The sequence below is a fragment of the Bactrocera dorsalis genome, chromosome 4 (assembly GCF_023373825.1).
Source record: "Bactrocera dorsalis isolate Fly_Bdor chromosome 4, ASM2337382v1, whole genome shotgun sequence".
In the NCBI taxonomy this organism is placed as follows: domain Eukaryota; kingdom Metazoa; phylum Arthropoda; class Insecta; order Diptera; family Tephritidae; genus Bactrocera; species Bactrocera dorsalis.
The window spans coordinates 26,300,645-26,324,662 of NC_064306.1; the positions used below are offsets into that span (position 1 = coordinate 26,300,645).

General features: G+C 36.8%; 1 protein-coding gene across 7 annotated transcripts in view; it reads left to right on the forward strand.

Moving 5' to 3' along the window:
- Positions 1–17,481: 17,481 nt before the first annotated feature.
- Positions 17,482–24,018, forward strand: part of LOC105223255 (uncharacterized) — a 76,376-nt gene continuing 69,839 nt past the window's right edge. For 2 of the 7 annotated variants that reach the window (XM_049455977.1, XM_049455984.1), the window contains exon 1: positions 17,488–17,624. The gene's annotated coding sequence lies outside the window, so the exon portion shown is untranslated. Of the gene's footprint in view, positions 17,673–17,922; positions 18,171–24,018 lie in introns of those variants that run through there. The other 5 variants (XM_049455982.1, XM_049455979.1, XM_049455978.1 and 2 more) reach the window with 5 other exon arrangements.

Here is a 24,018-nt window from a genome sequence, read left to right on the forward strand (position 1 = left end):
TACTGCACGAGCTATAAACTTTGCCGCGAAGACAAAGCCTACATTCAGGCGTCAGGCGGCGCTGCATTGCTGCATGCGGCGTGGTGCTTCGCAGTTATCTCACGGTCATAACGCACACAGGCAAATGGCGCACCAAACACTTTGAATAGCACGAATGTGCATGTGTGCGTGTGAGTGTGAGCGAGTGCATGTGTGCAAAGCTCATTGAGGCTAGCTCATAAACTGTGTTTACAGCTTCGTTATTCCACTCGTAAAAATCATGAGCAATAACAGTTTTTTATTATATGAGTGTGTGTGTATGTATGTGTCCTCATAGCCATATAAACATATGTGTACGTATGAATGCATGTATGAGTGTGTGTGTGCCTGTTGGTTATTCTGCTGCGGTTGTTATGGTTAGCTGGTTGTTGTCGTTGTAGGCTGGCAACTTGGCTGGTGTGTCGTTTGTTTTGTCTTCACCTCGTTACGTTTCGTTTGGTTTCGTCTTTTAATGGTCTAGTGCCAAGGAAATGTCACAAAATTACCTGAATGCCTGCGGTAATGTGAATAGAATCACATTTCCAAGTCGCTGCATTCGAACTTTGACTTACTTGCGGCCTGCGGCGTGGCGTACTGAAGCATGCAAGGGTAAATGGCCACACACTGTACAAACATATGAACAGCAAGATGTAAAAATGTGCTTCAAATTTTTTGCAATTTTTGGTTATCTTCTTTGAAATTTCTTTATGATTGGCCAAGATAGACAAGTTGGAAGTTATACTGTTATCCGAATACTTTTCGGTTGGTTGAGGACAAAACTGTCGTTGTCGTCATTTGGTTTTAATATATCTTGGAAATTCGAAAACCAAATTCGTAATTAAAAACTAAAAAGAAACAAGTAAGGCAGAACTCAGTTCGGGTATAACCCAGCATTTCATACTCTTTCAACATTCACGTATTAAAGCCAGGGAAGTACCTTCAGGCTTGTTGGTTTTATAGGGTCTGCGCGAGCTTTCACCCGATTTTATTCCTTCTAAGCACAAATATGCACCGTTATAACAAAAATACTTTCTCTCAATTTTTTTAAAATAATTCAGATGTTGGCCGATAAATGCGGTATATTCACCCAGAATCTTTATATTAGGTATATGGGGGCTAAGGTAAATATTGACCCAATTTTTCCAATTTCGATGACAATAATCGATAATGTATCACTTTCTATCGATAAAAATCGATATTTTATTTTCAAAATTGATGACATCTATTTATCGATAACAATACTCGATAATTTGTAGTTTTCCACTTTAAAAATGTTTAAATTATTTATCTTTAGAAAACAATTTTATCGATATTATACCATCTTTTTCATGTCGATATCAATACTCTTTGTTGTTAAGTTTAAATTTTATCTGAAATGTATATTTGCTGAAAATTCCATTTCATAATTAAAACGGCTTGTAATTTTGCTATTTTACCGAAAACAATTTTTGTTACACTAAAATTATTTTGATTTTTGCCAATTTATCGATAAAACTGAAATTTTTTTGCATTTATGCCAATTTATCGATAACGTTAAAACTATTTCGTTTTTTGGCAGGTTATCGATAATATAAAAATTATTTGAACTTTTGTCAGTTTATCGATAACATTAAAATTGTTTGTACTCTTGCCAATTCATCGATATTATAGAATTATTTGGAATTTCACCACTTCATCGATAACATTTTTTGGTACATTGAAATTATTTGTGTTTTTCCAAATTATCGATAACATAATAGTTTTTTGAATTTTTGACAATTTATCGATAACGTTAAAACTATTTATATGTTTGGCAGTTTATCGATAATATCAAAATAATTTTAGTTTTTCTCAATTTATCGATAACATTAAAATTGTTTGGATTCTTGTTAATTTATCGATATTATAGAATTATGTGTATTTTCGCTACTTCATCGATAAAAATTTTTGATGCATTGAAAATATATGAATTTTTGCCAATTTATCGATAACATAATATTTATTTGAATTTTTGATAATTTATCGATATTTTTTTTGATACATTAAAAATATTTACATTTTTGCCACTTCATCTATATCAATAAAATGTATCGTTAACATTAAAATTATTAGAACTTTGGAATATTTATGGAAAACAATTTTCGATACGTAGATATTATTTGAATTTTGCAAACCAAAATTAAAATTATTTGGATCTCATTATTAAAATTTATCGATAACACAAAATTAACGTTAACTTATGAACACAGAAAACAAGATATCGAACTAAAATATTGAAACACGTTAGGAATGTATGGCGCAGCATTAAATGCTGGTGCTATTTATAATAAATAAAGGTATGAGTGCCGTTTATGTGCCAACATATGAAGCCTTTGCTAAACGAAATTTGGAACGAGTTATGTATGGTATAATCACATTCGGTTAACAAGTCTTCTCTGAAGTATTCTATATAACAACTTAACGTTGCATATGGTCCACTGTTCACGTTTTACTAATACAAAATACAAAATTTAATCCAAAGTAAAATTGTATTAAAGCCGCATACTTTCTTGACGCACTGTACTGGTACTGAAGTACGACTGCATATTATTTGTTTATGGCCTTGGCAGGGCTCGCCCCTGGAAATGTGCCGCCACCGCAATGACAATGGGCGCATGTGGCCTAAATGCACTGAGGTATGTTTGCACTATTGTTTGCAACTAACTGAGTTGCAAGGACGTGGTTAGAATTTAGAAGAAAAAGGATTATAGGATGCACGCTGCATGTGGCTTATTTGTGGGTAACAACAACAACAACTTATGTATGCACTCGCATTATGTACGAGCTCAAACGTTGCACTCACTTCCAACTCGTACATTCTTATATTCATGCATGCCGATTGTGTGTGTTGAATATGTATACCTTTATGCGAATATGATGATGATTTGCTCATTAAGTACTCACTAACACATATACAAATTAGTTGCGTTCGCAAGCAACTGGCTGCTGAGTACCCAAACAAGGAGTAATTTGATAATCACGATTTACCTACATGCCGGCATTGTAATCCAATCCAATCGTGTTACTCATATTCTACGTGTTGTAAATTAGGAAAGTTGGGTACGTAAATGGTAAGAAATAGTAGTGCAATTAGAACTTCAACATTATGGAGGTAATGCGAACTCTTTCCACATGTGGTCATAACCTAAATTACTAAGATTTAAATTTCGATTGACTATATGTTAATAGGGAGTTGCATTACCTTAATTTCAAGTACCATCTGATCAAACTAAACTCAAACTCGTGCTGGTCCACTTAAACTCTTTATATTCGTGTGAAGTTTGATCTCTATATGTCAACTAGTATGTGTGAGTCAGATGTTTTTTTACGACACGAAAGGGTTATTCGGTCATTTCTACCATGGAGACAATAACTGAGCAACCGGTTTGCTTGAGATTTTCTGTTGCCAATGGAATCACGGCTACGGAATCGTTGCATATGCTGCAGAATTATTTTAAAGAATCTACTTTACCTCAATCACAAATATTTGGGTAAAGACATTGAAAAGGAGTCTCATGCGAATCGTTCAACTGCCACATGATGACAGCAACGCAAAAGTTAAAGAAATAGTGCTTAAAAAATGAGATGTTGGCATCACATAGCTAGCGGTAGATCCTAACATGTCTAATGTATCGAGTCAACTCTTTTGGTTAATGTTTCAGATATGAAGCGCGCATTAAAACGCCTGAATCTTTCACAAAAATGGCTTTTGCTAAAACTCTTTAGAGGGCCACCCCAATTGTACAGTGCAAAAATTTAATGAATGAATTAACAGACATCATCAAATATTTCAGAAGGAAAGAGGATTGAGCTGAATTTGAAATATCTTAATGAAACTTGGTGTGCAGATTCCTTGGTACAAAAAAAAAAAGTTCGAGTTCGTACATGAGTGTAGTCGGACCACTGCTATGCCCACAAATCGCACAATAAATCAATAACTAAATACGTAGAGACGTAAAAATTTGTCATCTGGATGGTATGACAAGGCTTTATAGGGGCGGAGGTAAAAATTGGACGATGGGCGTCGCTCACTTTTCGGTCCCATATTTCGGAATCCCACTGACCGATTTCGACAAAATTTGGTAGTGGCATTTTTTTCATATTCCTATGGCACGTTGTGAAAATTAGCGAAATTCCTACTTCCCATATGCTCAATTTTAAATTCGACTTAATTCTTTTACTTTCCAGTACACAAAAACTTTGTAAGAATAATGACTTTAGGGTATACCAAATATCGGTCCATGAGTGAGATATATAACTGAAATTTAAAGATAGTACTTCTCTTATAATGGTATGAATGTATGTTAAAAATGAATGTTGAATCGGACCAATACTTCCCTTAGTCCCTACATAGGTAGGTAGGTAGGAGTGCAGCCCTATCGGGTCTAATTAGCACTGATGTGCCATTTTGGTACACTATTCGTAGAACCTCCTGTATCTGCTGTTACGTTCCACCCTCTCTCTCAAACCATTTTGAGGTTTCGATGAAACTACTTATGTCCGATATGCTTTTGGTGGAAATCCATTCAAGGTTTGGTGCTTGGTGGATTCCGAGTGTTTTGTGTTGGATCTGTGCCAGAGTTGGGCATTCGCAAAGAAAGTGGAAGATTGTTTCCTTGTTTCCTGCTACTCCGCAGCCACGGCAGATGTCGTTGTAGGGCATACCCATTTTGGACGCATGTTCCCCAAATGGCCAGTGTCCCGTTGTGGTAGCAGTTATTCTGTAAATACTTTTTCTTGACCTATCTAATAAGTCGTTGGTTCTTTTCCTGTCGTATGTTGGCCATAATTGTTTAGTTATGACGCATTTTGTAATGATTTTCCACCTGTTGTTAGCAATTTGTTGAAATTGTCTATTGATCTCTCTTTTGATCGATCCTAGCGGGATCGGTATGAGCTCCGCCTCGGATTCATTGAGGAAAGCTCCTGACTTCGCCAACTCATCTGCTTTCTCGTTACCGAAAATGTTCCTGTGGCCGGGAACCCAGATTAAGTTTAGCAGAAGCTTGTCTTTTATTGAGCTTAGTGCTCTCTTGCAGTTGTGAACTGTACTGGAATTTGTCATGGGTGAAGACAATGCCAGGAGGGCCGCCTGGCTATCCGTAAATAGTCCCTATATACTTAATATAAAGATAATCGAACTTCCGGTTGACTTTGTACCGCTTTTATCGGGCAATGTGAGAGTTATCTACATAAATGAAACTGACCTAGCGTATTTTACTCATAACAATGTTTCTTAAAGAGATACATAAATTTGAGCGAAAATTTTACTTACACCCCATATAAGTAATATCAAAAATTTTCGAACATCCTTTTGACAATACTCTATATGATTGTTTTTTAGTATGTGACATGTTAATAGTATGAGGTATTAGGAAAAATATATAAAATCTGGATGATACTACCCCAACTGTCTAATACTACATATAATGATTTTCGTTTTGTCTGTCAGTATAGTATACGTATACATAAAATTGCTTAGATTTCGATCCTCAGTTGACGTTTTACATCTTGAAGTATTTCCCTGGCTTTGATTCCTGCAAGTTGCAAGAGTATAAAATGTTCGGTTGGCACCAAAACTTAGCCCTTTCTTACTTATTAATTTTTATTTCCGTATTTGGGATTACAATATTAAAAAAATAATAATTCAACCCTGGACTTATATAAACTTGCATGTACTATCTTCAAGAGAAGCTGGAGAGCTTGCTGTTTGAATTAATTTCGGAGGGCTAGTGAATTATAATTGCTGTTATACCTGCCATGGATTTTACAGAAAGCAATTTTGAAAGTATTTTGGTCAAATTTTTGATAGAAATCATTAAATTTAATTATCAGATAAATGAAAAGCACTGTTGTTTATGTTTCATAGAATTGAATTAATTTGAATGAAATTACAAAATCTTAAAATTTAAAAGCGACAAAAATTGCTGTCGTTGCAGCCACGAGCTCAAATCAAGTTATTCCTATAGGTATACGCTGTACTACTGTATATAAGTTTGTAAGAGTTTTGCGTTTATCTGCAATTATTCCAATTATAAATATTAAGTTAATATTAATTTTGGTAAATTGTTCAGTTAGAAACGTTCACAAATATAAGAAAAAAATGCATATCTTAATTAAAGAAATTCAGTATATTCACACTCAAATACTCTCAAAATTGTGTAGAAAATTTCTCTTGAACAGTTTTCTGATTTTGACAGTTCTACCCACTCTAAGCAGTGTGGCTAATAGTTGATTATTGGCATAAATTGGCGCTAAGCAACCCAACTACTGGCGATAGATAGTCAACATTCACTTGTAATGTAAAGGGTGATCCAAGTAGAAGTACTTTTTTCAATGGTCTTTTTTGACAATTCACGCGAGTCATATTACTTTTGTTCAGTATGGTTTGCCATTTCATCATGGAAAGACTTACGCCTGCACAATGTTTACAAATCATTCAGCGTATTTCGAGCGCTTCGCTCAACTTATATAATCAAAATAATCGGTCTATTCGCAACACCAACACCCATCTTGAGAACCAGCATTCATTATTGGATAATATTCGCCCGAATAGGCTTCGTCCAGCACGCAGTGAAGAAAATATAGCAGCCATAGCTAAGAGTGTACACGAAGACTGTGGAGAGTGAATTCGGCGCCGTTCGCAGCAACTCGGGCTGATGGCACGACTTGGTGCAGTGTACGTCGACATACAGCTTGTGCAAGAATTGAAGCCGCTCGACTTTCCCAAGCGGCATCGCTTCGCTCTGTCGGCTCTTGAAAAGTTCCAAAAAGATACGACGTTTTCGAGCCAAATTTTGTTTGCCCATTTCTGGCTGAATGTGTATGTGAGCAAGCAAGGGTCGACAGACCTGAAGAGCTAGAAGAGTTGCCATTTCATCCAAAAAAACAACGGTTTGGTATGGTTGGTGGACAGGTGGAATCATCGATTCATATTTCTTAACCGTCAATGGCGAACGGCTATTTCATATCTGACATTTGGTTTCAACAAGACTTCCCAATTCCCACACATCGCATCAGACAATGGATTTATTGAGAGAACACTTCGGTGAGCAGATAATTTCACATGTTGGGCCGGTTATCACACCGTTAGACTTTAGACTTTTTCCTGTAGTATGGATATGTTTATGTATACAATCCCGCTTCGAATTAAGCATTGGAGAAAAACAGCACGCGTGTCGTTCGCCAGTTACCGTTGAAAAGTGGAACGAGTCATTGAAACTTGGATTTCAACATTTGAAAGAGATGATCTTCAAAAAATAAATGCCAAAGCATGTTCTTTCGAATTATAATAAGCATTCCCCATTAAATTTCAAGTAATTGTGTTTTTTTCTTTGTATTAAGTCGGAAACATCGAAATTGATCACCCTTTCTATAAACTACAATAATTTACATTTCATGGAACTCACTTTGCCAATTCGACTTAACCCTCAATTATTACTTGGGCTCAATACGAATGTAAGTAAATGCAGAAAGCAAAAGACTTAGCCATTGATAAACTGAAACGATTTCAGGTATACTCGTACAATACAATAATATCCAAATTATTTGTTATGTCACCATGTCTTGTACAGTATTGCTTTCGTTTATCTTACTCAAAACTGGTAATCTGCTTGTTATAAATTGGCCGATGTTATTGTAAAAGAACGATTAGTTCCATACAATTTAAATGCATGATAAATTTTGTGTTAGTTGTCAGACGGAGCTTTGAAAGTTTTCCATTGCACATGCACAAAGTGTAGGCACTAATACACTCACAGATATGCAGAAATGCGAAAATGCTTAATTAACAAATATTAATTTAATCAACCGAAAATGCACAATGTTTTGAGCTGAAACTACAGAAATGTTAATTTATTGCCAATGAAAGCTTGCTTATGCTCTGAAACCATATTGAAATTTAAATTAACTGTGACAAAGCTAATTTATGGTTTCTGGGTGTGGGGAGCAAGAAGACTTTGCTATTGAGATACGAAATTGAGTTCAATGTACAATTATTTGAATTATTTGTTGGAATGTGAAGTTCAAGAACGGAATTGCATAATCTGCACAAAATTACGAGGAAAACATATAAATATTTTTGTATGTTTTTTATATTGACCACAAAAGTATTATGTATTTCTCTCTTCTCCTCTTCTGATTAAGCTTGGTTTCATTGAAATGTTTACACTTCTGTTGAGCTCTTGAAATAATAGAGTTTAGTAAATGGTATGGGCAAACATTTCTGACCGCAGTCTATTGCTGTAGATTAGATCACACTCTAATTTATCTTAGATGGAAATTCTGTTACTAAAGGCCAGTCTAAAGGTCAGTCTGGAGTTCTAAAAAGTCCTAACATCACTATTTCTGCTGGGGGTAAGAAAACAAAGAATAAAAAGTTTCGAATTTATACTTTCTGTCCTTAATAAACATTTACATATTTGATTGTATAAAAATTAAAAAATACGGTTTCACGATAATCGCTTTTAAGTTTCTAGGCTTTTATACCCAAAAACTTCGACACTTTAGCGGATTGGATTAAATAGGCGTTCACCACCCTACAGAGAATCTTCTTCATTATTGTCGTAGGCTGAGTTTACAAACGCGCCGGTCGTTTTTCTTTTTCACTGTTTCACGCCAATTGGAGATTCCAAGTGAAGCAAGGTCCTTCTCCACCTGGCCTTTCCAACGGAGTGGAGGTTTTTTCTTCCTCTGTTTCCCCCGGCGGGTAATGCGTCTCACAGAGTTGGATCGTTTTCATCCATTCGAACGACATAACCAAGCCAGCGTAGCCACTGTCTCCTAATTCGTTGAACTATGTCAATGTCGTCGTATATCTCGTACGGCTCATCGTTCCATCGCCTATACACAAAGCACCATAAATGTTCAGCAGAATCATTATCTCGAAAACTTCGTCAACTCATCAGATGTTGTCATCGTCCATGCCTCAGCTTCTTTTCGTGCTGCCAAAACAACTTTGAAATCGACTATCGCCGCTTCGTCGTCATTGATTGGAGGTCATAAGATCACCTCTGGATGTTCTACAAGAGTATGCTCGGGTCGTGAAACGTTCGGCGGTGTGTTGTAGTTGCAGGGTGTCAGCGTCGACCCTTCTTTGTGTTTGATGACGTGCGCTTTTTTACTGCACAGAGTAGCGTGCTGAAATCAAGATAGTAGTCCGAGTCAATGTAATCGCCTTAAATTTTCACCTGAAAAAAGCGGGTACAGCAAACTAAATCAAATTTTTGTAGTCTGCGTTCCTCCAATAAGTTTGCACGTGTCAGTGATCCATATTTCGAACACCGAACCCAATCACACAAATAAGAACCATTTTGAACCAATTCATATTCAGGACTAGGTTAAAAATCTTCGCCCATCCTCTTTGATTGCACCTACGGAATTCCATCCGTAACGAATCGGGTTAATTCAAAGGCTGCGCAGAAGTATATGTATCATTATGACGCGGACCGGGTTATTGATACTCCAAAACAAGAGCGTTGAAATGTTATTTTAACAATAGAATATTCTCCGAAATGGCATTCATCCCACCTACTGGAACACCAAACTGTTGGACTATAAATTACTGTAAATTTATGTATAGAGTCTGAGCCCTGCTTACAATAAAACTAGTATCAACGTTTCATACGTTGTCGTGTCGTGCGTTTTCACGACAGTTGTTCCTACTTTACCTGAATATACCTGCATTTTTATTCGGCCAAGGATCGGTAGCATTTCTCCAAATTACTTTAGGAATGTTTTTTAACGCTACGACAACAACAACAGTAGAGCAGCTATTTCATTAGACGATATTCTTCTCCTCACTAATAAGTTAAAATGTGTTTAAATTATTTAATAAAAAATAGAGAAAGTTCGTCCGCATCAAGCAAAAGTACACAAACTGGAGCTTATCATCAATCACAATCTAGCAGATGGCTTTAGTTTTTAATTGATTTTAGCAAAAGCTTGCATTCTTTCGCTTTTGTTTCCCTCTAATTTTAACACAAAACGCTTGCACCTTTTCGTAGTTTTCTAATACGAGGGTCGTTTGATAAATCTCTCGACCACATTAGGCAGTAGTGAGTGGAATATATGAAAAGCAACTGTTGGGTTTGGATTCAAATTGTGCGTTGATAGAATTTCGCCACTTCTGAATCAATTTTCGGAATTCGTATTAAAATATACCAGACACATGAAGCTGTCTTAAACGTTGCATAACCTTGTCCGGTATTGTTTCTGAATGCAGCGGAGCCTAGCATTTAGCAAATCTAAGCTTTTCATGCCAGAAAAAAGAAACTTATTGGGATACTAAAAGATTTTAAGAATAAAAAAACCTTCAACCCGCAAGCTGCATAGGCGACTTGTTGGAAAGAGAGTTTGAATCAAAAGAAGTGGTCGTCATCGAAATATGCAACCAGAGTCTAGAAATTGTACGAACCAAGTGCGCTGAAAGAATAAAGTTTACTTCTAGATTTTAGCATTGCCTCATTCAATAATCTATGCCGGATTTCGTGACGACATCTCGTTCAATAAATACGTTTTCCTTACTATAGCTTGATTTTAATTTGTCAGTTTGTACGGCAGTTATATGCTATAGTGATCTGATATCGGTGGTTTCGACAGGTGAGCAGCTTTTAGGGAAGAAAATGATGTGTGCAAAATGTCAGATCGGTAACTCAAAAACTGAGAGACAGTTCGCGTGTATACAGACATACGAAAACAATCAACACAGCTCATCGCAAAAAGATGGCAAGACATTTGATGGAAATTTTGGATATGAAACGCATTCTTGGTCGACTCGTCCGGACAAAGCTGAATTTTTTTCAAAAAGAGTTTGATTTTGACCGAATTTAAAGCCATAAACGCAATCAATGCCAACGATCAGCCACCGTATTCACCAAACTTGGCTCCTTGTAATGTTTTCTTGTTCCTTTTCTGAAATTGTCGATCGAAGAGATAAAACAAAATTCGCTGAAGAAGCTGAAGGCCATACCAAAAAGTGCTTTCGAAAAATCTTTCGAGGGATGCACAAATCGTTGGCCTAAATGTATTACATCTGTTGGGTACTACTTTGAAGGCTACGCAATAAATATTTATGAATAATTAAATATTTTCCGGGTACTTTTTTGTCCTATCGTATACCTGGTTTTATTGCCATTTTATTTTTTAATGTTCCAGTGCCAACAAGACAGAAAACCATTCGAAGTAATGAAAACATTGCTGCCGTTCAGGCAAGTGTTGTTGAAGACCGCAATTTATTGAATCATTCATTGATCAGGCATTCTCAAGAATTGGGACTGTCTCAAACCATAATCTAGTGAATTTTGAGAAAAGATTTGGGCTTGCATCCCTATAAAATTGTTCTCACCCAAGAACAATGGCTTCAGTTCCAGTTCAGATCATCGCAAACGTCGTAAATTCGCTGATTTTACCTTGGACAACTTTAAAAAAAATCACGATTTAAAATAATTCATCTTTACTGATGAGGGTCACTTTTATCTAAGTGGTGCGATAAATAAATTAAACTGAAAACGAAATGAAGCTGGTGACACCTTTATATAGATCGATGATAACCAACATATTATGGTCCCAATTGGAAAAAGTTGAGCTTGACAACAACCGATTAAAAGCGAGAAAAATTTTGAGTTCCGAACTACTTCTTACGAGATTATTTAAAGCTATTGGTCTTTAGCAATAAACCAGACTATCTTTAAGCTGTAGAAGTCAATACTAAAAGTGATATTTTAGACATACGACTTGATTTAGTTGAATAAGTACTCGAAAATTGGGTTCATCGCACTTGTTCCTGCAGAAGAAGTTGTAGAAGCCATTTGAATGATGTTATATTCAAAACTAAATTGTATCAATCTTACTTCACATTAAATAAAAATATTTGAATTTTCTTAAACATTTTTTTAAAGAGATAATAGCCTTCTCATTGGAAAACTCCGCACACTATATGCTCTCCGATACTTCCTACTGTGTTGCAAAAACTAGTGGGGTACAAAATGCTCATAAGATACGAGGTGCAGGTCTAAAAGAGGTCATACTAATTACACAAAAAATAATATAGAGTAACAGGACTTATCTAAATGCCCTCGTATAATTCCACAAAAACTTGACAGCATTGCATAAAAATGTTTATATGAAGAATCCACGCGTCATGTGCATTCTGCAGCTTCTAAACCGAATGCCAGCTGTGGACCAACAATCTTGTATGTATGTACAGACGTATATATAACTATACATAGATTCGTAACTGCCTTTCGACAACCGAGTGCACATGAAAACCGACATGCAACTAAAGGAACGCCAAACAAGCCAAAAACACAAAAACACCGTTATTTGCACGGCTTTTGAAGTACCGCAGGATAAGTAAATCTTTACGGCCTATCCACAAAAACAACAACAAAAACAACCATACCGGAAATAAAGGCAAGCAAACAAAGCACGAAGCATGAAGGAACAGCTGCAAATGCCAGACCGCTTACATGCAACGCACACCCTCCGCCACCCAGCCATAGAACAAAAACAACCAGCCTACAAACTTAAAGTTGCCGAAGTGCAAAAAAATGTTCCAACTGATTACGCCACTAATACTCGTATATCGGTGCGAGCGAGCGGCCATAACTACTGCAACTGAGACTATGCCAGCGATTACGAGGTTGAATACGAGGACGATTATTCGCGCCGATACATGCAACTCCTTGCAACGCACACATGCAGCCGCACTAACAAAGCTTATTGCAGTCGCAATGCATATGCGGTTGCATGTGTGTGTGAGACATAAAGCACCATCGAGTGGATTTCGCGAAGCGCTCGCCTTTCGTGTGACTGCATTTGCGGGCATGTGTTGGCGAATTCGCATGCATGCCGTCCGTCCGGCGCGCGGTCGAGCGCATGAAAAGCAAAACACGCAAAACATATCCAAGTTTTAAGTGTGGGAAAGCAACAACAAAATGTTGTTGTAACAACAAACAGCACATGTGCGGTGATAGATGGAGCCGACGTGTGTGTGTTCGTGCGCTTTTCAATTGTAGGAATTTCTGACATTTTGCACTTGGCACTGCAGAGTTTGAGAGAAGCGTGCAATGGACAATATACAATATATATAGGCCGAATTCTTCTCTTGCTCATAGAATGAGGTGTGAGATCATTATTGGTAGCGAGGTATACTTATTTTCGCTACAATTCTATGGAACGGTGCTATGTGGTCCCGTCTTTTCCGTGCTAACGCTATAACAGGCGAGTGCACTTTATTTAAATCGAAGATATCGGAACACTTGGGACAAAATATTCGAAACTCTCAGAGCGGGACAGAAAGCATTCATTAGCGTTTTTTTTCATAGAGAAAACCGATGGATGTAGTGACCCGATATTTTCCGCACTAGAAAAGTTACTCCTTTTACAATCGATGGACAATGGAGTAAAAAACTCTGCAGCAAACTTGGCGGCGTTAGAACCTTCGGGCATTACTCAATAAGCAGGCGTTGGTGAATAAAATACACCATTTGGGAGAGAAGTTTTCAAGTCACAATAGAAGAAGGTAAATCGCGCAGAAGCATGCGACTTCTTATTCTTTACTGGCGTAGACACCGCTTTCGCGATTATAGCCGAGTCAACAACAGCGCGCCAGTCGTTTCTTCTCTTCGCTACGTGGCGCCAATTGGATATTCCAAGCGAAGCCAGGTCCTTCTCCACTTGGTCCTTCCAACAGAGTGGAGGTCTTCCTCTTCCTCTGCTTCCCCCGGCGGGTACAGCGTCGAATACTTTCAGAGCTGGAGTGTTTTCGTCCATTCGGACAACATGACCTAGCCAGCGTAGCCGCTGTCTTTTAATTCGCTGAACTATGTCAATGTCGCCGTATATCTCGTACAGCTCATCGTTCCATCGAATGCGATATTCGCCGTAGCCAACGGGCAAAGGTCTATAAATCTTTTGCAGAACCTTTCTCTTGAAAACTCGTAATGTCGATTCATCAGTTGTTGACTAGCCAGCGGAACTTACAAGATCTACACAGATAAATTAAAATGGATACTGGAGTGGGCGCCGGAATCTGCTGCTCGGATCTGGATCTTAGGCGTCCGCAAAATGCGTAAAAGTCTTGGATGACAAATATGTCAATTCAAATTAAACTGACTCTCTATCTGGCCTTTTTAAGGATCAGTAGACTTAATATCTGTATGGCGTGGCAGCTGGCCAGTACAACCTAACCAACTAGGAACTGTACAGAGAATCGCTGCAGCAAGTGAAAACTGTGGTAAAATTTTTTTGAAAAAGTTGTCGCCCCGCCCTCTAAATGAAATCGGACAATATACACGCCTACTTCCCATATTGTACAATTTTAAATTCCCATGGATTCGTTCAGTCTTCAGTACACACATCAAGAAGGATTAAATAAAAAGACATAAAACTTTGCACAAAGAATGTCCTTAGTGTATGCCACTTTACGAGTACAAATTGATCAGATCCAACCAAAACTGACCTTAGGTACCGATTATATGTACCTATAGTTGACCTTTGTTAGATAATATCTGTCAATGTCGGAAATTGAAATTTATGGATAGTACTTCTCTGATAATGGTATGTTTGTATGTCAAAAATGTAATGGACAAATTAATCGGACCAAATTTTTCTGTTCGTCCCCTTATACTTAATATAACGGTAATCGAACTTCTGGGTGACTTTGTACCGCATATATTGTCAATATGTGAGTTATCTCAATGAAAATGAGCTGTGTGTTTTACTCATAATAGTGTATCAGTGTGCCTAAAATTTGAGCGTAAACCTGACTTTCCCCCATACAACTACTATCATATATCTTTATGATAAATTTTTCAGTAAGTGACATGCTATTAGGAAAAATATATAAATTTGGTCGATACTACTCCTCTTCCATATACTACATACTTATACTGGTTTTCGTTTTTCTAACAAACTTTACGTGTCTGTCAGTATAGGTGTTATATATTGTATATGTATATATAAAATTGCTTGGATTTCTATCCTGAGGTTGTCGTTTTACATGTTAAGGTATTTTCATTGCTTTGATTCCTGCAAATTGTATAAATGAGTATAAAATGTTCGGTTGCACCGAACTTACGCCTTCCTTGCTTGTTTCTTTTATTTTTGTTATTTTATGTTTCTTTTACAATTGAAAGGCTTCAGCACTGGCCTACCTTATACCACAAGTATCGCATACGTCGTGGAGTACCTAGCAAAAGAAACTATATATACAGTAGAATCCCGATTATCCGAACATCGATTATCCGAATATCCGATTATCCGGACTCATTCGTCACGGCTCGGATCCCATTTAGTTGTAAGAACTGAAACGCATCAGGGGCTTGGCCGCAAGGAAACGATGTGATTCTTTACGTCAAAGACCAATAACAAGTTATTTCCAACCAAAATTTTAAACTACGAAAGCATTATGTAATACATTATTTATCGTTATAGGTCGGTTTTTATATATCGTACATATTATCTAAACTACACTTGTTAAACTTATTACAAAATAAAACTTTATTAAATGTAATTTAAATATTGTTTGATTTGCTTTAAAATCGATTATCCGGATTTTCGATTATACGGAATACCCCTGGTTTTATTTGATCCGGATAATCGGGATTCTACTGTATACACAAAATGTCCTCTTGTTGGACCAAACCAGTTTTTTTAGATAATTAAAAAAATTTCGATTAGCTCAATTTGAAAACTCTAACAAAATATTTTTTTTTTTGGGAAAAAAGAAAACTGGCTTATACAGTGCGCGAAATAATTATATGGGACAACCGTTTTTCCAAAACTGTTTTTTTAAGATATATTTAATATTTTAGAATTCACGCTTAACTAAGAATGTTTTTTTTTTTATTTCTAACTATTAACATAAATACATCATTAATATAAATGGTTTTTTTTTTTTTGAAATATGATTTTAGTAATCAATATGACCTCCCTTGTTATTTATTACTGAAGATGTACGAAATGGCATTGATCTAATTAAATTTTGCAATCAAGACATAGCTTAGTTTGATAATTCCTTTTGGATTGGTCTTTTCATTCTAAAAATGTTTGGTATTCAGTCCCATTGGCATATACATTCTTGGATAGAATGAAACATAGATTCTCGATGGGATTTAAGTTCGACCGTACTGAAGGCCATTCCGATACATCAATGTTTTTGCTTTCCAAAAATCCTCGAGTAGATGTACCAAACTGCACTAACACGTTATTCAGCAGATCTATGTATTTTTCTGAGTTCATTTTATGTGGCACAATACAAACGAGAGTCTTTCCATAATGTCCGAATGAGTCCATATCATAGCGATCCTCCTTTAAAGCTTTTGCGAAACGGTTTTTTCACGACGATTACCGCGATAGTAATATTGAAAACCGTCAAGCCCATCTAAAGTAAACTTTTTCACGTAAATATAACAGATTGCCACTCGGTGTCTCAAAAAAGGTACTTTCTGCAAACTGAAGTCGCTTTCCAGGCTTGTGAGACGCGCCGAGTAATGAGTGGTCGGCCTGTTCGAGATGTTTCACCATAGTTTTTGAGATCCTTTTTCGTATGGACATTCCAGTTTCTGAGAATGCCCTATTTGGGACTGCTCCTCAATAGTAAGTTTGGTACCGGATGGCATTTCTGTATAAAAATTAATTTACTTCTTAAATATAAATAAACAAACAAACACGTACCTTTTTAGTGCACTCTATATGTGAAATAAAAAATGAATATGTTTATACGATTCTAAGAGATATTCGTTAGCAAATCTCAAGCCTCTAAATATATGTCTTCAATTTTGATTAACGTCCCAAAAGATGAAAAAATTTTTCGCATGGGAAGTCTATGAAGACTCTTGAATAGTCGGCAAAGTGATACACTGTTTCTCCGTCTAAACCGCTTAACATTAACATCCCTTAGTATACACTGTGGTCAAATGACAAACACGGTCGATTGCGACTATCGAAATCGTTTGCCAATTAATAACGCATGCCTACATTTAGGCTACAAAAAATAGTCCACGCATTCCTCAATGTTCTCTAAAAAGATGCTTATATTTGTATATCGCTCGGTCAAGTGGACGAAATCGGAAGAAAGACTCATTGTGAAGCATTTCTTTAACATACACAACGCAGTCACAGCTGTGCCTGTTGTGTGTGATAAAAAACGAGGTAAACAAACAGAAAAATTAAACAAACATATATACATACATATACATTTATAAAAAAATACACGCTGTCGAGTTGCAGAGCGGAAGCAAGATGAAAGAGATATGAAAACACAATTTCGCTGCGCCTTAATGTAGGCAACGGCGGAGAACAACTTACAACAGCTGAGAGACACGCTCGCTTGCGCTCAGCAATACAACATCACGACGCTCACGTGGAAAATACTGGGAAATCGACGACAGCATGTCGCAGCATCCATATTTATGGACTATGGCAAGTAGTCTTCTTCACACTATTGCCTCTAAATAATGTGGCCGCTCGACACTGGTTACGCGTTCGGCCAACAAATTGCTGGCTGTCAGTCTGTCGTGGATTAGCTTGGCGTACGAAACGATTTTCACAGCGAGAAAAGCGCGAGCCAAACGTGCGTGCATATAGTATGTGGTGGAATATATAGAAAGAAATATATACATATATGTATATATGTAAGAAATATATAAGTGTCTGTGTTTGTGTAAGTGTGTGCTTGAAGAAACGCCAAGAAACTACGACAGCTGAGTGTATGGAAAGAAAATTAAAAGTGAAAAATAAAGGAAGAAGGAAAACTAGTGTGAATAAACGCAGCAGCTGATTTGCTGCAGGGAAAACCAGCAAAAAAATATTTATAGAAATTAAAGTGTTTCAGCGTAGATTTCGTGATTTCATGATTTCATTGTGTACGTAAGCGCGACTGCAGAGGCGCGCACACACACACATATACTAAAACCAATATAAGCACATAAATATCAGCAAGTGCTGCGTGTCGCCGCGCACGTGTGTGTGTATGTGTGTTTGTGTTCTAAAACGGAATTCGCCGCGTGTGTCTGTGCTGTGGGCGCGCGACGACGCGCAACAACGCTAAGTGGCTCCATGCACTCGCTACAGTTGGACGGCGGACGCGCATAGCCTACAGAATTTTAATGCGTTCACTAAATTTTTTAACGGTAATGAAGTAGCGCTGGTGTCGATGGCGTCGGCGGCAAGCGCAAAAGCTGTCTCACTGCAGATAACGGCATATACACTTATTTTCGTAGGAATTCGCAAGTGTCGGCTGGTGTGAATGACCAGCAAGTGGTGGGCGCAGACGAAATGTGCGGGTGATGGGCGCATGGTGCAGGGGGAAGTTGAGGGGGTCTGCCAAACTAGCGTTGCGTTGCTGTTAAAAGCTTTTTAGTGTTTGATTATTTCTTTTATTTTTCGATTTTTTGTCTCGCAATGAAAGTATTTTCGAGCGAAGTATTATACATATATATTTGGTAGCGTATGTGTGTGTGTTTGAGCGCAAGTGTGCGCATTGCAAATACTTTTGAATGAAACCAAGGCTGCACACACGCCAAGCGCAACGCATTGCGACGAATCCTAAATACACAGCGCTCCATTTGTTCCCCCCTACCGCGCTCACACACTTGAAGCACATGCGTTGTACGTGGCTGAGTGTGTGTGCGCTGCTTACAAACGTTTCAATTGTGGCACTGACAGCAATACCGTTATGCTATGTTGGGTCTTGTGTGCTACGCTTTGTAAATAGCTTTGGCAACGGGCGTTATATATATATTTGTATATGTAGTAACTAACACACATACATACATACGCACATATAAAGCATATATTATGCCCTTATTTAATTTGCCTTTCAATTTTTAATTTTTAATGTATTTTCGAGCTCGTTTTTACCCTTGCTGATCACAAATTACGTACAAAACACAGCAAAACATACTCCCACATACACATGTACACACACACACATAGATATATGCCAGCGTGGAGGGTGGCTCGCGTAGTGGCTGCTGTGAGCGTCTCTGCATTTCCATGCATTTGCATATTGTTGCTTCTATATAATTATGAAAACCCATTTACATGATGTTCTTCAATTAAAAAACAACAACAACAACAATATATAAGTGGCGTCTGCGAGTAAAGCGCTGCAAATTTGTTTTCATTAAATTTTCCATTATATTTTATTTGATTTCGTGCTCGATTATTTCGCTGTGTACGCGTCCACTTTCGCTTTGGTTGACAAACTGAATGGCACTGGCAAAAACAACAAAATACGCAAAAAAATACGAAATAATACGCCAGCGACACAGCAACAAGAAAATCCCCAATAAAGCGAAAGCGAAAACAATTTGTAAAGGTAGCGCGAATTTTCCCCCATAAAAACCAAAATTATCTAAACGCTAATAAGAGGTAACGGAAAAGCAAAAGCAGCAACAAAAACAAACAAAAAATCACGAAAAATAACAACCAAATATTTCAGCTGAAATGCATGAAAAATTTGTCCACTTGAAAAAAATATCAACTCAAGCGTCTACCACGAAAATATAAATGACAAAAAAATGGCGAAAAAAACGAAAACAAAAAAATACACAAAAAATAAAACAAAAATATAAAAAAAGTAAAATTTATGTAAAAGAAAATTGTTCGGCATACTTTAACAAATTTAGTGGGGAAAAGTTGATGCGAAAATAAATGAGAACAACAACCACAACGGCAGCAACAACAACAGCAAGCACTACAACTACAACGTGGGCAACGGCATTCGCAGTCGCCGCCGCCTCTTTTAATCTGTGCCAAAAAGAATGAAAAATTAAATCACCGTCGCATATAACAGCAGACGTTGAAATATTTAGTTCAAGTGCCAGGCGCAAGAATAAAATAAGCGCAAAAATAATGACACGATACACACCGATACACACAGACTCCCAGCTACATATACATACATATATATGTGTGTATAAATGGCAAGAAGCAAAATTGAAAAATCTAAGCACATCAAGAAATGAAAAAAGCAGCCATTTAAATGAAAATGGACATTTTTCAGTGAAATCAGGAGTATATAAGGGATATGCCAAGCGTTTTAAGGGGATAAATGGGATTATAGCGGTTTATTTTATTATTTATTTACTTTTGGAAGCAACTCCAATTAAACTGCAGTTTCTCAACGCTCATTAGAGACCGTCATTTTACTTAAGTGAAGTGATTCAAACAGAAATAAAAAGTAAAATAAAAAAATGAGAAAAGAAATGCCAGCTAACTGCGGCTATTTAGGTGTTTTAGTTTAGAACATTAATGGCATAAAATGTGCCCTCATCCTCTTAGGCTCATAATTAAGGATTAAAACTACAGAGTGCTACATTTCGAGTTTCCCTATATTTTCTTCATTGCATGCTGGACGTGGTCTATTCGGTCGATTATTATCAATAATGAATGCTGGGCTTCAAAATGGGTGATTGTTGCGAATAGTACGCTCAGTAGGCCGATTATATTGACTATAAGTCACATATATATAAAAGTTTGGAAACCGATCTCAAAATATCAATGAATTTCCAGTGATTGTACAGCTGATATTATAATGACAGCCTGACACATTATTATATGTGTGTAACTAAGTACTGATAACTGATGTTTTTTGAAATACCATACTTGCGCACGGAGTGCACCACATCTCGATAATCGAAGAAAACTACCAAAATAACTTGATTTTTGACCGCTTTGACTCTCCATTTCTACGATATTCGGCCGATTGGCCTTAAGCATAGATCCAAGACTCATCGGCAGTAATAATACATACGTTGAAAAACATGGTTTCACAGACCTTAAAGCGAAGCTGTTTTTTCAAAAAAAAAAATATAGAGATTTTGGGACCAATCTTAGTTCCAAATGATCTTTCAAAATGATTTTCACTGATCTTTCTGATATTCCGCCGATGCCAGTAAAACTCTTAATCTTCGATTCTCAAGCACCAATTGTTTCATTTGATTATATTATCATAAAGCACATACATTTTTTTAGGTTAGTAGGACTGTAATTAATAATTGGCAAGCGTCTGTTTATCAGCTTTATCTCCGTATTGCACATGTGTTTTAGTTTCACTGAGAAACGAACTTGCTTTGTGTTTTTTATATCCTGAACATGGTATATTAAGTTTGTCACGTTGTTTGTAACACCCAGAAGGAAGGGTCGGAAACCCTATTAGGTATATATATAAATGATCAGTATGTCGAGCTGAGTCGATTTAGCCATGTTCGTCTGTCTGTATATATACGAACTAGTCCCTCAGTTTTTAAGATATCGTTTTGAAATTTTGCAAACGTCATTTTCTCTTCAAGAAGCTGCTCATTTGTCGGAACGGCCGATATCGGACTACTATAACATATAGCTGCCATATAAACTGAACGATCGGAATCAAGTTCTTATATGGAAAACTTTCACATTTGACAATGTATCTTCACCAAATTTGGTGAAGATTATTTTCTAGGGCAAAAATGTAATCTCCGAGAAAATTGTTCAGATCGGTTAACTATAGCATATAGCTACCATACAAACTGAGCGATCGGAGTCAAGGGCTTGTATGGAAAACTTTCGTATTTAACGTGCTATCTTCACGAAATTTGGCATAGATTAGTCCTTAAGGCAACAATATAATCTCCGAAGAAATTGTTCACATCGGATTGCTATAGCATATAGCTGCCATGCAAACTGAACACGTAGTTACTAACAGAAATGCACCTGTTAAGGGTATTTAGCTTCGGTGCAACCGAAGTTAACGTTTTTTCTTGTTTTTTTTTTTGCGGAAAGATTATTTTTGTGCGGACCCTTGGAAATGTTGCGGAAGGCCTTTGATAATCAAATTATCTCACAAAAATCCTTCTGACCAACCATCAACCTCTACTGTCGATGCCTGTTTCGGAAAAACGTTGACAGAAGTTGGCTTCATTAAACGGGGATTATTTTGAAGAGGACAAAGTAGATATTCCTGAATAAAAAAACACTTCCTTAAAAAAAAAATTGCGATATCTTTTGACCAAAGCGCTTATAGCAATTTTATCATGGAACATATCTAATATGATAAATTCCCCTCAAAATTTTTAGATAGTATAATATTTAATTTTATTTAAAATCCAGATATGTATAATCAACACAGATTATTATAATGACAATAATTATATTTGCTGGCGAAAACCCTGATGTGAGAGTGCAATGAAAAATTCAAAAATATGTATTTTATGTGAATGAAAGTGAGATCAACTCAAACTGAATTGAAAGGCGGGATGTAATGCATTATATATTTTAGTCTCCAACACTCTTGACTATTATCCAGCAGTTGGATAGCAAGTACGTTGTCATAGTTCTCTAATATGACTACTTAATTCTCCTACAGTTTTTTTACGGTGCACATTTTTGGTCTCTATTGAGGAAATCATTTCTAATATAAAATGTATCCCACTATAACGCGAAAGCTCTTCAAAGCTTGGCGAATCGAAGACGGCTATTACCTCGGAAGTTCTCTCCAATGAAATCATGCTTCATAGTAGCAAAAAGCAGCTCGGCAATAAAGTTTAAGCTGACATCGCAACCCTCTGATAGTATTTATTGCGGTGATCGAAACATTGAAAATCAACAGTGAAATTTTGGTTACTTTACCTGATTCAGAAAAAAGTTTTACTAATCAAAATTCTTATATATTCAAGACGGGATACTCAATATAGTCCGCTATAAAAAAAATAGTTACAGATAAAGCATTTTCCAAGGCTTATATGTAAAAATCCGACAATATTGGGAAACCCATGCATTGTCTTAACAACGATCTCGACAAAAGCATGGTGAAGAAAATCAAAGCACGCTGGAACGAGTTATCTGGGTGCAAAACCGCAAAAATCATGTGCAAAACGGTAGAGACTGTAGAAATATGATGGGGACACGAACTGGTGACTGTCTGGTGGCGACACACGCCCGCAAGATGACGCTGACAGAACGAGAAACTGCAGAAAATGCCTAGAACAGGGCACCAGGGAAACAATGGAGCATCTCTTGTGCGTTTATCCCGCATGGGCAAGAGGACGCTGTAAGCATTAGGGATCCCCACATTATGATACAGTGGAGAAGGTATCGACCTTTTGCAAATGACCAAACGGTCTATACGTGGCTTATTGGCTTACCAGGTTAATATAACAAACACGATAAAAAAAGAAACGATATGATCAAAATTAACCCGGACTAAAAATAAACATGTGTTTTAACACAAAAATCCTTATTATCTATTAACAATCTAAGGAAAAAATTCTACTGATTCGGTTTGCGCGCACAGTTTCAATGAGTCAGTCCGGACAAAATTTTATCAGATGATATTATTTCTCATCAAGCATCGTCATGGGTGTCGGTTGAAACATGTCTAAATGAAGGTGACCTCATTTTTCATATAATATTAAGTGGCATATTGTAGTGCATATGTGGGAGGAGAAACTCGCCCAAGTAAACAACACAACAATTATTTCTGATTATAAACGTGTAATTAAATTTGCTCAACTTTGACTTTGCTTATAGCCTCAAGCGACTAGTATGCCAATTAATTTGCCAATTAATATCACTTCCTCAATGCATTGCACCTAAATGAAGATTCCATTTCCGGTGTTGGTTTGAGACCCCACAATGCTAAATTGTCAAGTAGATAGACCAAATTTGGCTGACAACAGTATAATCGTGAATTTTTCGGCTGAAACTACAAATTGTCCAAAACTATGTCCTTCTTTTCGGCAGAAAAAGGTTTATATGTATCGCCCTCTGTAGCACGTTTTTCTCGTATTTTCTAAGAGAATTTTTTCAATAATACAGTTAAGGCAATTTTCATCACACACATCAAAAAAAAAAAAAAAAAATATTGATGTGAACAAATATTACAAAAATTGACTTGAAACGCAAAAAGTACCGTTAATAGACAACAGTTCTAATTTTGCTCTTTGGAAAGCAATGCAACAGGTGTACAGCTGTTTTTTCATATTTCTGATGCTTAAT